At 47.1% G+C, this 13,719-nt stretch overlaps 1 protein-coding gene across 5 annotated transcripts in view; it reads right to left on the reverse strand.

Moving 5' to 3' along the window:
* Window positions 1-13,719, reverse strand: part of PKIG (cAMP-dependent protein kinase inhibitor gamma) — a 107,948-nt gene that overhangs the window by 17,465 nt on the left and 76,764 nt on the right. For 4 of the 5 annotated variants that reach the window (XM_082361866.1, XM_082361868.1, XM_082361864.1 and 1 more), the window contains one exon: window positions 11,546-11,615. The gene's annotated coding sequence lies outside the window, so the exon portion shown is untranslated. Of the gene's footprint in view, window positions 1-10,610; window positions 10,717-11,545; window positions 11,616-13,719 lie in introns of all 5 variants that reach the window. The other variant, XM_082361867.1, reaches the window with a different exon arrangement.

The following is a 13,719-nucleotide window of genomic DNA, read 5'->3' on the forward strand; positions in this document are numbered from 1 at the left end:
AAAGACATTTACAATGTGATAACAGAAAAAGGCACTGGAAATCAAAACTACAATGAGGTATCACCTCACACTAGTCAGTATGGCCATCATCAAAAAGCCCACAAATAATAAATGCTGGAGATGGTGTGGAGAAAAAGGAACCCTCTTACACTGTTGCTAGGAATGTAAGTTGGTGCAGCCACTGTGGAAAACAGTATGGAGGTTCCTCAGAAAACTAAAAACAGAACTACCATATGATCCAGCAATCCCACTCCTGGGCATATATCCAGATAAAACTATAATTCAAAAAGATATATGCACCCTTATGTTCACAGCAGCACTATTCACAATAGCCAAGACATGGAAACAACCTAAATGTCCACTGACAGATGAATGGATAAAGAAGATGGGGTACATATATACAATGGAATACTACTCATCCATAAAAAAGAATGAAATAATGCCATTGGCAGCAACATGGATGAACCCAGAGATTATCATACTAAGAGAAGTCAGAGAAAAATACCATATGATATCACTTATATGTGGAATCTAAAATAATGATACAAATGAACTTATTTATGAAACAGAAATAGACGCACAGACATAGAAAACAAACTTATGGTTTCCAAAGGGAAAAGGGGGGGAGGGATAAATTTGGAATTTGGGATTAATAGGTACACACTACTATACATAAAATAGGTAACCAACTAGGACCTACTGTATAGCACAGGGAACTATATTCAGTATCCTGTAATATACTATAATGGAAAAGAATCTGAAAAAGAACATATATATATGTGACTGAATCACTCTGCTGTACACCTGCAATACTGTAATTCAACTATACTTCAATTAAAAAAAAAAGAGAGAGAGAGAGAGGCACTGAACAGGTAAACGAATCTATCATCGTGGATTGTGATGAGTGCTGTGGAAGAAGAGAACAGGTTTCTCTGTGTGTGGACGGTTCAGTTAAGGTTGTATGGTCAGGGAAGGCTCCTTAAGGATGTGACCTAGGGCTGAGATCTACAGAAAAGCTGGATAGAGGGTGACCCAGGCAGAGTCAACAGCCCATCTGGGTCTAAGTGATCTACCACCTCCTATCTCAGTTTGGGCCCTATGCGATGCTCAAGAGTGACACTCATTTGCCCTTCCTCATCTTCGGGAGGTCTGGGGGCCTTCCCAGGGTGAGGTATTTGACCCTGAATGCCTGGGAGGAAAAAGAAGAGCCCTTATGTTCCGCTTCCCAGACCCTCAGTGGCCCAGGATCAGAGGCTGCGCTCTCGCAGGTGCCTGCCCTGGGCGCTGTCGGGTTTCCCCACGGGACTCGGTCTTCTCCCTTCTGTTTTTATTCTCCCCCCAGCTCTGTAAACTGAAGAGGCCCCAACCTCTGCCAAGAGCTACATGGTCTGTTCCAAGTCTGCAGCTTTTAGACCTCATCGCTCAGGCAGATTCCATGACAGCACCAAATTGCTTTCCAAATATACCAGAAAGGTCATTTCCTGTGTTTTTTTTTTTTTTCTTTTTTATAAATTAAATATTTGCAGAGACCATACAAATAAGAAAGCAGACCATTTTGCAATGGACACAGAGCACAGAGTGGGACTTGGTGCCCTGGGACAGGCCTCCCGAGGGGTGGGGAAAATGCTTTCTAAGGCTTCTCCGAGGGAAGAAAGGGCCGTGGAAACCTGATGGAAATACCAAGGCCTCCTGAGCTGGCATTCCTCAAACTCAGAGGGAAGCGGCTTTTCTCTGTGATGGGCAGCCAGACCCACAGAGGCACTGAGGCAGGTAAAGAAGTCAGGGCCCCGGACTGAGCACATTCCCAGAAGCTGGGAAAGGGCAGGACAGCTGGTCCTGGCTACATGCGGCCTGCTGGGGACCGGCCCAAGCTCTATCTAGTCCCTTAGGGACACCCCCAGAGCAAAGTCGCCAGAGAGGAACCCGTCTCCTGCCAGGGCAGGACCTGATGCCCGAGAGAGGCCCCCCAGTGAGGCTTCCTTCAGAGGCAGTCGGGCAGGGTCTTGGCCTCTGCACCCACGGGGCCAGAGACATGCAGCCCCGGGGGCAGGCGGCGGGGAGTCCTGCTTTGGGAGGCCACCAGGTGGGAGGAGACAGCAGGGTCCCCATGGACGCCCTTCTTCTCAGACCACTCTCCTCCAGGGCCTGCAGGCCCCACCCCCGCTGCGCCTCCTCCGGCCTGTCGGGCCACTTCCTAACCTCTGTCAGGGACCCTGGTGACGCCTCCCTCACCCCCCCACCAGGGCCAGGCCTGCTGTCCTCTTCTCTATCTGCCCCCTGGGGGTTCTCACCCTTTGCCTTAATAGTCTGTGTTGATGATTCCCACAGAGCCCCAAGCCTCTCTTAAGAGCTCTAGATGTGCAGCCTAACAGCCTACTTAGCCTTTCCCTTGGACATCTCCCCCGCGTTTCCAACTTCACACGTCCAGTCACCAGCCTGCTTCCCCCAGCCTCCCTGAGCTCAGGGCCGGCACCCGCTGTACAGGCTGCTCAAGCTGGAAACCTGGGGCCATCACCCGCTGTACAGGCTGCTCAAGCTGGAAACCTGGGGCCATTGCTCACGTCCAATCCGTCACCGGGTCCTGTCGTTTCTACTTGCAGAAGAGAGCCTGAACTTGCCCCCTATCCCCTCCACGTGCACCACCTGGTCGCCATCATTTCTCAGCTGCACCCCTAGTAGCGTCTCCTCACCACCTCCCTGCTCCCCTCTTGCCCTCGACCCAAGTCTGTGTTCTCCACAAGGGCCAGTGTGATGTTTGCACATCAGACACTGGGTCATGTGGTTCCCCTGCTTCATTCAACCTTTGATGCTTTTCCATTCCACATCTGGCAAAATCCAAACTCTACACCAGCCCCTGACATCCTGCACTGATCTGGCCCTGCCTCCTTCTGCGACCTTTTGTCTCATTTCCATTTTCTTCTTGGCCCATTTTGGTCTTTAATTCCTCAAACCAGCTCTTCCTGACCTCAGGGCCTTCATGAGACTGTTTATTCTGCCTGGAACATTCTCTGCCACTCTGCTCTTTATAGAGCCTCTTAAGTGGATTCCTGGCCCTGCCTTTTCAAATGGCCCTGCTCTGGGACACTGACACGGGGGCCCTACAGGTCGCGAGGCCTCCAGAGCCCCTGTGCCCACCGCTACTGCATGTCGACTGAGCGACTGGAGTCTTGCATGGTGCGGTGACACAGCAAGGGCTTGGGGTCGCTCAGCTTCTGTCCCTGGAGCTGGGCACCTCACTAGCCACAGAGTCCTCGTCTACAAAATGGTGATGTGACAACTGCCTGGAAAGGTGGTTTGGGGGAATAATCAGAGCCAGCATTTACAGAGTCCTGACTGCATGCTACACTAAGCATCTCTTTTTTTAATAATTTTTTGGCTGCGTTGGGTCTTCATTGCTGCGAGAGGGCTTTGTCTAGTTGCGGCGAGCAGGGCCTACTCTTCGTTGCGGTGTTCGGGCTTCTCATTGCGGTGGTTTCTCTTGTTGCGGAGCATAGGCTCTAGGCTGCGCGGGCTTCAGTAGTTGCAGCATGTGGGGTCAGTAGTTGTGGCTCACAGGTTTAACTGCTCCACAGCATGCGGGATCTTCCCAGGCCAGGGCTTGAACCTGTGTCCCCAGCACTGGCAGGCAGATTCTTAACCACTGTGCCACCAGGGAAGTCCCACTGCTAAGCATCTTTCAGGCTTTATCTCATTTAATTTTACAGCAATTCCCTGAGGTAGAAAGCATTAATCATTTCTGTCCTACAGAGGAGGAAGCTGAGGTATAGAGAGGCTAAGTACTTGCCCAAGGTCATATTATCCACTGAGTATGGGGCAGGAGTGAGCCTGTACTATTAGGCCAGGAAGTGTAGAAATGAATTACCATCATGCCTAGCAGGAAGTAAGGGTTTGTTAAAGACTGTCCACTCGGGCTTCCCTGGTGGCACAGGGGTTAAGAATCCGCCTGCCAATGCAGGGGACACAGGTTCGAGCCCTGGTCCAGGAAGATCCCACATGCTGTGGAGCAACTAAGCCTGTGCGCCACAACTACTGAGCCTGCGCTCTAGAACCCTCAAGCCACAACTACTGAGCCCGCATGCCACAACTACTGAAGCCCGTGCGCCTAGAGCCCGTGCTCTGCAACAAGAGAAGCCACCACAATGAGAAGCCTGCGCACTGCAATGAAGAGTAGCCCCCGCTCGCTGCAACTAGAGAAAGCTGGCGCACAGCAACGAAGACCCAACACAGACAAAAATAAATAAATAAAATAAATAAATTTATTAAAAAAACAAAAAACAAAAAAAAAAAACTGTCCACTCCCTTTTCTCCCCTTTTTTCTCCTCTATCCCCAACCTCATCATAAGGCATTTCTGAAGGAAGGACAAGAAAGCAATAAAGTCCTAAGAAAATATTCTACAATGCTGGCTAAAGCATATACCCAGATGCATTTTACCCAAGCTTAAGCAAAATCCTGTTTAGAATTTCCAGCTATAATTTTAAAATCTTAAGAATCTCTTCAGTGATGTTGGGTTGATTCTCTCAACTCTGCCACCAAATTCTAATTTTTCTTATTTAACTTTGTAAAAACAAGTATTTGGGGGTACGCATTTTAAAACCCTCACCCACTCAGCCGCTGTATCTCCCCCTGTGGCTGGGCAGTGTCAGCACTTCACGTAGGGCTGGGGGCTGGGCATTTGGGACAGTGATACAAACTCTTCAATCTGTGAAAGTCTGTGCTTCTATGGAGGTCTCTGGAAAGAGGCAGAATACTCCAGCAGAATTACTGCTTGAGGACCAGGCTTACTGAGTCTCCCCAGGTCTTCTGTTGTTTAAACATTACCTAAACTTGGTGAGGGCTCAGATAAAATGCAAGGTTCCCAGAGAATGGCAGTCCCTGTCATAATGTGGAAGGAGGGCTGGAAGGGAAAGTGAGATCACTTCCAAGCAGGCTGGCCAAAGGTCCAGGGTCTGGACTGAGCTCCAGCTCTGCCGATGCCAGGCCAGGTGGCTCTGGGCAAGGTCCTTCCCCCTCAGACCTCGGGGGTCTCAAGTGTAGAATGAAGAGGTAAGCTGGGCATCTCTGTGGTGTTTTTGAAACACATCTGCAAAGTCTTTGACATTCCTCCCATCAAGAGGTGAAGTGTAATTTGTATCCTCTTGAATGAGCTGGCCATAGCGACTTGCTTCTAACTAACAGACTGCAACAGACATGACTTCCAAGATGGAGTTAGAAAAGGTGTCACAGCTTCTACCTGGCTCTCCCTCGGGACACCTGTCTTTGGAGCTGTGAGCTGCATGTAGGATACCTGAGGCTGCCATTCTTTGAGAAAACCCAAACCAGCCCCATGAAGTGACCACATGGAAAGGTCCTGAGACGGCATGGAGAGAGATGCGGCAGGCAGCCCCTAGCTGCGCTGGTCCCTAGCTGTTCCAGCACATGCCACTATCTGCAATTGCATGGGAGAGCCAAGCCAGAATTGTCCAATTGGGCTGTCCCCAAATTCCTGACCCACAGGAAAAAGCACGAAAGATAATACATTACTGCTGTCGTTTTAAACCACTAAGTATTGGGGGTGATGTGTTACGCGGCAGTGGGTAAACAGAGTGATCTCTAATGTTACTTCCAGCTCGGGGTCCCTCTACAGTTCCTTTAGAAGTCTATAGAAAGCGTGCCCCAAAGCCGCTGGGGAGAATGAAAAGAAGCAAGATACCATCTCTATAATATCAATTCATTCATCCATTCATGCAATGAACTTTTACTGATCACTCAGTGTGTACCAGGCTTGGGACTAGATGCTACAGATACAAAAACAGTGAGACAGCAGGGGCCCCTGAGGGACATTCAAGGTCTAGTTAGGGAGGTCGACCCAAACACCCATAATTCTTAACCAGGCGTTGGGGGTGGGGGCGCACATATCAGAATTCTGGAATCACTGGGGAACAGCTTCAAACTATACCCCTTGCCTCCCTCGGGGATCCTAATAATGCCAGGCGGGGAATGCGGTGTGTGCTTACTAGCCAATATCACTGCCCTTGTCAGCCTCTGTTACTGATGGAAGACTGTCATAGCCCACACATGTGATGAGAGCGAAAAGAGTTTAGGGACCACTTCTGTATATGAATCTTTTAAAACTTTAAGGATCTTCAAAAAGCGTGGTCATTAAGGGCTGTAACGGTAAGATGTACAAGGCAGAGCGGGGCTCAGGAGTCCAGTCACTAACTTTAAGGAAATGGCTCCCTCCCGTCCTTCATATTTATTGCTCACTGGGCACCGGGGATTCAGCAACGAATGAAACAGACTCTCTGCCCTCATGAAGCTCGAATTCTATTGGAGCGACCCATACTAACGAACGAACAGAGTAAACATCAGGGGGCAACAGTGCTACGGAGAAAACTGAAGAAGGGCAAAGGGAGTGAGGTTTTCTAGGAGCGAACAGGGAGCCTCTCTGGGAGAGGGACACGGGTGCAGGGACCTGAAGGGAGGAGAGCAGGCAGATACCTGAGAAAGTGGGCCAGGCAGGGGGGACACCATGCAAGAGGTGGGGCCTGCCTGGTATCCAGAAAGAGGACAAGGAGGCCACAGGGCTGGGGTGCAGCAAGTGGGGAGAGATAAGGTTGAGGGTGGCCAGGACCTTCCAGGGTCCTGGAGGACAAGAGTTGACTCGGAGTTTTGCTCTGATTTGACTTTACCCTTTCTGTGGCATTTCCAAATGAATGCTGTGACGCTTTCCCTCCACGCCAGTTCTCAGAGCCTCCGTCTAGTGCAGGGGGAGTGAGGCCTGGGGGCAGTAAGGGCGTCTCTTCACACATCCCTGGCAGGCACAGACACTGTATGCCCAAAGGCAGGGCCAGCAGGGTTGGGGCCCTCCCGTCCTAAACCAAAGGAGAAACAAAGTTCGCCTTCCATTCCTCCTGCCGCCGGACAGAAGCAGAACCCACAATCCACACAACACAACATAGAAGACTACTAATGAAGTAAGAGCCTCCCTTGGAACCAGAAAGAACAACATGTCTGCAAGCCGGGAACCATCCGACTGGAGCAGAGAGTACAGATTCCCCTGTGCCTTCGGCCCACGTAACCACAGTCTGCACAAGATTCCAGCCCCTCGGTTTAGTATTCCAGCCCTCTGCCCCCTACCTCCAGGCACTGGGTCCTCAGGGGACGGCCAGCCCCCAGGCCCAGTGTCCTCTTCCCTGACCCAGCAGAAAAGATAAGGGCTCCCGGGCTTCCCTGGGGGCGCAGTGGTTAAGAATTTGCCTGCCAATGCAGGGGACATGGGTTTGAGCCCTGGTCCCAGAAGATCCCACATGCTGCGGAGCAACTAAGCCCGTGTGCCACAACTACTGAGCCTGCGCTCTAGAGCCCGTGTGCCACAACTACTGAAGCCCGCGAGCCTGGAGCCCGTGCTCCCCAACAAGAGAAGCCACCGCAATGAGAAGCCCGTGCACCGCAATGAAGAGTAGCCCCTGCTCACCGCAACTAGAGAAAGCCCACGCAGCAACGAAGACCCAACGCAGCCAAAAATAAATAAATTAATTAAAAAAAAAAAAAAGATAAGGGCTCCCTGCTTTACCACCATACAGGTGCTGATACACTTGTCCCATATCTGCCTTCCCAACTGGTTCTAGGAGGACAGGCACCCTGACTCTCTTGTCACTGTATCCCCAGCAGACAGCACAGTTCATGACGTGTGGAAGATGCACAATAAATATATCCATATGAATGCGTTAATGAACAAACAAAATAAGAACTGAAGAACATTTGCAATCTCAAGCCAGTGATGAAAACCACCATGTGAGCCCTGGCTCCTGACCAAACAAATAACAATGATAATAATCAAATAAAAATGGCTACCAATTATGGGTGTATATGCTATGCATCAGCTATGGTAAGAAATGCTTTCCATATCATCCTATTTTCGCTTCCCTGTAGCCCTGCACAATTAGATCCCTTTTACACACAGCGAAGACGTACTGGAGCCCCCGATTCACACCCAGGCCTGGCTGGCTCCTAGGCCCAAGGCCTCAAAGGCGGAGGTTCTCTTTGGCTCAGGAAAGCAGAGGATGTGGGAGCCGAGGACAAGGCGAGCTTAAAGGGGCGAAAGTGGCAAGAGGGGCTGACTGGGAGAAGAAAGCGAGGTTCTCCTTGGTCTTCATTTATACCTGTCTCCACCTGGTCGCCTGACCTGCTAGGGTTCTGCTCCAGCTCTGAGAATCACAGAATGTTCCTTCACTCCTTCAGTCATTCATTCAACACTTACTAAGTACAGACTCTTCCCAGCACTGGTACTGAAGGTACTTTGGGAGGCACCACATTATTTAACCCTCATAATGGACAGCCAGTGGCTCAGAGAAGTTGCGTGGATCACCCAAGGTCCTCTAAGCAGTTAGTGACCAAATCAGGCCTTGAACCTGGGTTTCCTCATCCCTGACTCCTCGCACATTCTTCAGGATGGGTGCATTCTGGGGACGGCTCTGTCTCGATGTGGATGATACTGCATCTGTCTCATCCCCATCAGAGAACTGTTCTGTTACCAAACTCCCTGCCCCTCTGGCTTGTCTCAGTGCAAACGGCTCTGCCCACCTGGGCCAAATAAGGCCACGTACTGTACTAATGGGGAGGAGGAGCTTTCAGAGTGACTGACTGAGCACCCACCACAGTGCCAGGTGCAGAGAGCCTAATAAATGTTTTCAAAAAGAACGAATGAATGAATGAGTCAGGAGAGATACACAGTGGATCTGCTACAGTGACAAGAGTTCAAGAGAGCATGTGGTTGTACATCCTCTGAGTGCCTGATGGGGTCCTGTCTTGAGTTTCAGAGTGACGGGCAACTACATGAGTGCCCTTCACTTTGACAACCAGAGCCAGGCAGACAGAGAAGCAAGCCAGGGATTCCAATGACAGAAAAAAGATCTCATGTTGAACCACCACTGGTTCTGCCACCAGTGGAGAAATGCGGCCCCACGAAACCATCATTGTTTTACAGCCACTCGCTGAGAAGAGCCCGTTTGACAGGTGACGTTGACAAGTGGAAATTACTCAGAAACAAACTTGTCTCTTGCCTATGTCAACCCTAAATTTGGGCATATCAAAGACATGCTTGTAGCTTCATAGCTAATAAAGCCATTTATAAAATACATTAGAGTCAAATTTCATTTGTCTAATTATTCCTCAGGGAATGATTCACTCCAGATCACCAAGATTCCCACACTGTTACTCTTTTAAGTATCACAACCTTATGTGGAGACAGAAAGCAGATTAGTGGTTGCCTAGGACTGGGGAGGGTTGGGGGCTTGGGAGGGTGATGAGTTAAGGGTGTAGGGTTTCTTTTGGGGGCAATGAAAATGTTCTAAAACTGATTATGGTGATAGATTCACAACTCTGTGAATATACTGAAGGCCAATGAATTGTATACTTTAAATGGGTGAACTGTGTGGTATGTGAATTATACCTCAATAAAGCTGTAAAAAAAAAAACCCAAAAAAAACCCCCAAAAAAACGCTTATCTGAATTACAGTGGAGAGAAATTCTTCTCAGGTATTGCACTAATGCATTAGTGTATTACCCACTAATCTTTTCTTAATGATTTAAGATCAGTGCTGTGTGCATAGTTTTTCATATCTGGTATAACATGGCAATGTTCTTACTATTATTATAAGATACAGGGCAGTTTGCCCTACACTAAACAGCCCCATATTTTTTCTGCTTTATTTTTCTAAAAATGCCCTTTACTTTCACCATAAAGCTTGGTGGTTAAGCTCATGCGCTTGGGTCATGTATTACTTACTGACTTATTGGCTGTGTGGTCTCTGGTGAGTTACAAGGTCTCTCTGTACCTCAGTTTCTCCATATGTAAAATAACAGTTCCAACCTCCGTGGAGAGTTGTCAGGATCAAATAAGATAAGGTGTACAAAGTATCTGACACTGTTCTTGGCAGTGGTAAGCCGGACTGAAATTTAGCTATCAACACTATTCCCACTGCCGTCAGCGTAGCTGCCGGAGCAGCCCTTCCGAGCTGCAGACTCAGAAACCAAAAAACCCGCAGAGTGTGCTCAGTGAGATGAAACAGGGGCTGGGGGTACAATTCCATGACTGGACTTTGGGACATCCCATCAGATGGCTCTGAGCTTCAGTGATATTGGCTAATTTGTCCCAGTTCACCCCTAAACAGAAAAACCTAGAGGCTTGGTGAGGTCGCCCAAGATATCCTGGCACGTGGGAGGCTGCTGCCCCAGGGGACGCAGTGCCCCACATCACTTGAGGCGCTCTCGAGACCAACGATTCTTCCAACTCAGAGGTCACAGACACACTTGAGAATCTGAGGAAAGCTACAGACGTTTTGCCTAGAAAAGCATGTGTGTGTGTATGCATACAAAACTGTACCCATGTTTACAGGGAAATCTTGAACCCCAGAAGCCTGTTTAAAAACCCAGGCTCTAAACTTCATATAACCCCAGCACCCTCAAGGTTCAGTGCCTGGGACCCAATGCTCCCACAGCAGTTGGAATAGAAGGTCCTCTGATCTTGGCCAGATAAACAGCCCTGGGAGCTGACTGCCACATCCTAGTCACTGCAAATATATGCATCCAGGGGCTTCCCAGCGGCACTGAGTCAGAACAGGACACAAACCTGGTGGCTCAAGAAGCTACTGTAGGGCAAGGCCCAAAAGCCTTGCTGATAAGCAGCTGGGGAGTTCCAGATCCAGGGCAGCTGCCTGCCAGATAAGATTCTTGCTCTGCCAACAGAGAAGAGGAATCTTAGGAGAGGTGTTAGAGGCAGGCCAGGCCAGGCCAGGCCATGAGAGGGAATTCAAATGAGCTGGAAAGCCCCCAAATTCCCAGGACTACTAGGACTTGGACAGAGAATTAAAGGCTGGAGATTCTGCCCTAACGCAAGAGGATGGAGCTGGAAAGGGGTAGGCGAGTTGGGGGCAAGGGAGGTGGGTGGACCACGGGTCAGAAGCTGTTAGAAAATGTTTGGATACCATAAAAATATGAACACTAACCCAAGGTGGCCATACTTCCAGGCAGGCCATTCTATGTTGTATGAACTGCATTTTTCTTACAACTGGAACGGACCTGTACCATCTCTCCTCATCAGATCACTGGGCTGTACTTGTTTCTTTGGGCTGGGTTTTGCCTGCTTTTGCTCCTGTGTCACAGTATTAAAATTCTCAAAATGTGCCCTAGTCTTTATGAAAATACCTTTACAACAAACAATTGGTGGACAGGAAAGTTGGCATCATGCCCAGGTTTGCTAATAACTCCTGTGAATGATTCCATCTGCTTAAGTAGACGGCTGAAGAAACCCATTCTCTTTTAAGCCACCAGAAGTAAATTGTCTTTCTTTTGCTATAGAGAAACTATGTAAATGGAATCATGATTGAAATTGCAGAGTGATGTTATATAACTTCTGAAAAGGGCCAACCTGCCTCTTCATGGGGCCCACATTCCTCTCTAATTTCATTTGGAATCTATTTCTTTTCCCTCTTCAAATGGAAATAAAGGTATTTAGGTAAACATTCGTGATGCTGCAGTAGTGGTATGAATAATGTGACTACCCACCTGGTTTAGTTTCTTTTTCCAGCTCGCATCTCTTCAGATTTTCCACTGTTGACTAATCAATATGGAAATTCTAAGGAACCAGAAGAAAAACAAAAATTAGAGCCAGACATACTCTAGGGTTGTAAACTGAAACGGTCTTTTAGGAATACAAGTTAACAACATCTATTAACATATTAACTGCACACATCCTTTGGATCAGTCAGATATCTAGGAATTTATACTATAAATATGCTCACATAAGTAAAAGAATGTTCAGTAAAACATATTGTGTAAAAGTAAAAAAAAAAAAAATAAGAGAGGAAACAACTTAAATGTCTGTTAATAGGAAAAGAGGTAAATTATGATGTATCAATGTGATGAGAAACTATACAGCTATTACAAAGAATGAGGGAGATTTTGTCGTTCTGACATGGGAAAATGTACATGCTCTGTTGTTAAAAAGTATTGTAAAATTGTATATATTATTGCTTTTTAAAAAAAAATGACCATGGGGCTTCCCTGGTGGCGCAGTGGTTGAGAATCTGCCTGCCAATGCAGGGGACACGGGTTCGGGCCCTGGTCTGGGAAGATCCCACATGCCGCGGAGCAACTGGGCCCGTGAGCCACAACTACTGAGCCTGCACGTCTGGAGCCTGTGCTCCGCAATGGGAGAGGCCGCGACAGTGAGAGGCCCACGCACCGCGATGAAGAGTGGCCCCCACTTGCCGCAACCGGAGAAAGCCCTCGCACAGAAACGAAGACCCAACACAGCCATAAATAATAAATAAATAAATAAAATTAAAAACAAAAAAACAAAAAAACGACCATGATTGTTTATGCTTAGAAAAATGTACACCATTTGTGTATATACAAAATTTTTGTATCTACATAGAAAAAGGCAAACAGCAAACTATGAACAGCAGCTCTCTTTGGGACTCAGAAAAAGGAATGAAAGACTTTCACTTTTTACATTAACTATTTCTGTTTGAGTTGAAAACTTTTACAGAGGCATACATAACTTCCATAATCATTATACATGCTATCTAAAATTCTAAAATATCAACAGTGCGGGCAAAAGACATTTTCAGACAAAAACTGACTGAGCAAGTTTACCATCGACAAACTCCAAAAACATTCTCCAACAGAAGAGAAGCTGAACACAGAAAATAAGTGAGATTTTAGAATCAACAGTGAGCAAAATTAGTAAGTATATTGGTAAATTTAAAGAAGTACTGATTGAGTGAAACAAAGCTAAATGAGGAGGTAAAAACGTATTTGACAATATTGACAATATTACATGTTTGACAATAATAACATTGAAGATGGAAGAGAAATCAGAGTTAAATGTGGTAAGGTTTTTGATTATTCAGGGCAAACGCAGAAATACTGTTTAATTTTAGATAATACACCCATGATGCATATAGAAATTCTAAAGGTAAAAGCAACAAAATATAGAAATAGAATGCATAAGTTCCAAACCAGTTAGCGTGCTCCTGGGTAGAAAAGCCTAATTATCCAAAAATGCCATCCTTCTCAAGTGACTACATAATTTTAATTAAATTCCAATAGGAATACCATTAGGTCTTTTTGGATGGGTGAATAAAAAAAATTACTTTAGGACTTCCCTGGTGGCGCAGTGGTTAAGAATCCGCCTGCCAGTGCAGGGGACATGGGTTTAAGCCCTGGTCCGGGAAGATCCCACATGCCGCGGAGCAACAAAGCCCGTGCGCCACAACTACTGAGCCTGCGCTCTAGAGCCCGCGAGCCACAACTACTGAGCCGGTGTGCTACAACTACTGAAGCCCGTGTGCCTAGAGCCCGTGCTCTGCAACAAAGAGAAGCCACCGCCATGAGAAGCCAGCACATTGCAACGAAGAGCAGCCCCTGCTCGCCGCAACTAGAGAAAGCCTGTGTGCAGCAACGACGACCCAACACAGCCAAAAATAAATAAATAAATAAATTTATTAAAAAAAAAAAAAATTACTTTAGAGTTCATATGGAATAATAAGTATTCAAGAAAATTAGCCAAGAAATAGTAAAGATAATTATAAAAAATAAATAGGGGATCTGTCTTACAAGAAAAATTTACTGTAAAGACATTATAATAAAAAGATACAGTATTAACATAAGAATAGACAAATAAGTTGTGGATTAGAATAGCAAGTTCAGAAATAGATACAATAAAGGAAATTATT

The sequence above is a fragment of the Balaenoptera borealis genome (genome assembly GCF_965194805.1).
Source record: "Balaenoptera borealis genome assembly, chromosome: 16".
Taxonomy (NCBI): domain Eukaryota; kingdom Metazoa; phylum Chordata; class Mammalia; order Artiodactyla; family Balaenopteridae; genus Balaenoptera; species Balaenoptera borealis.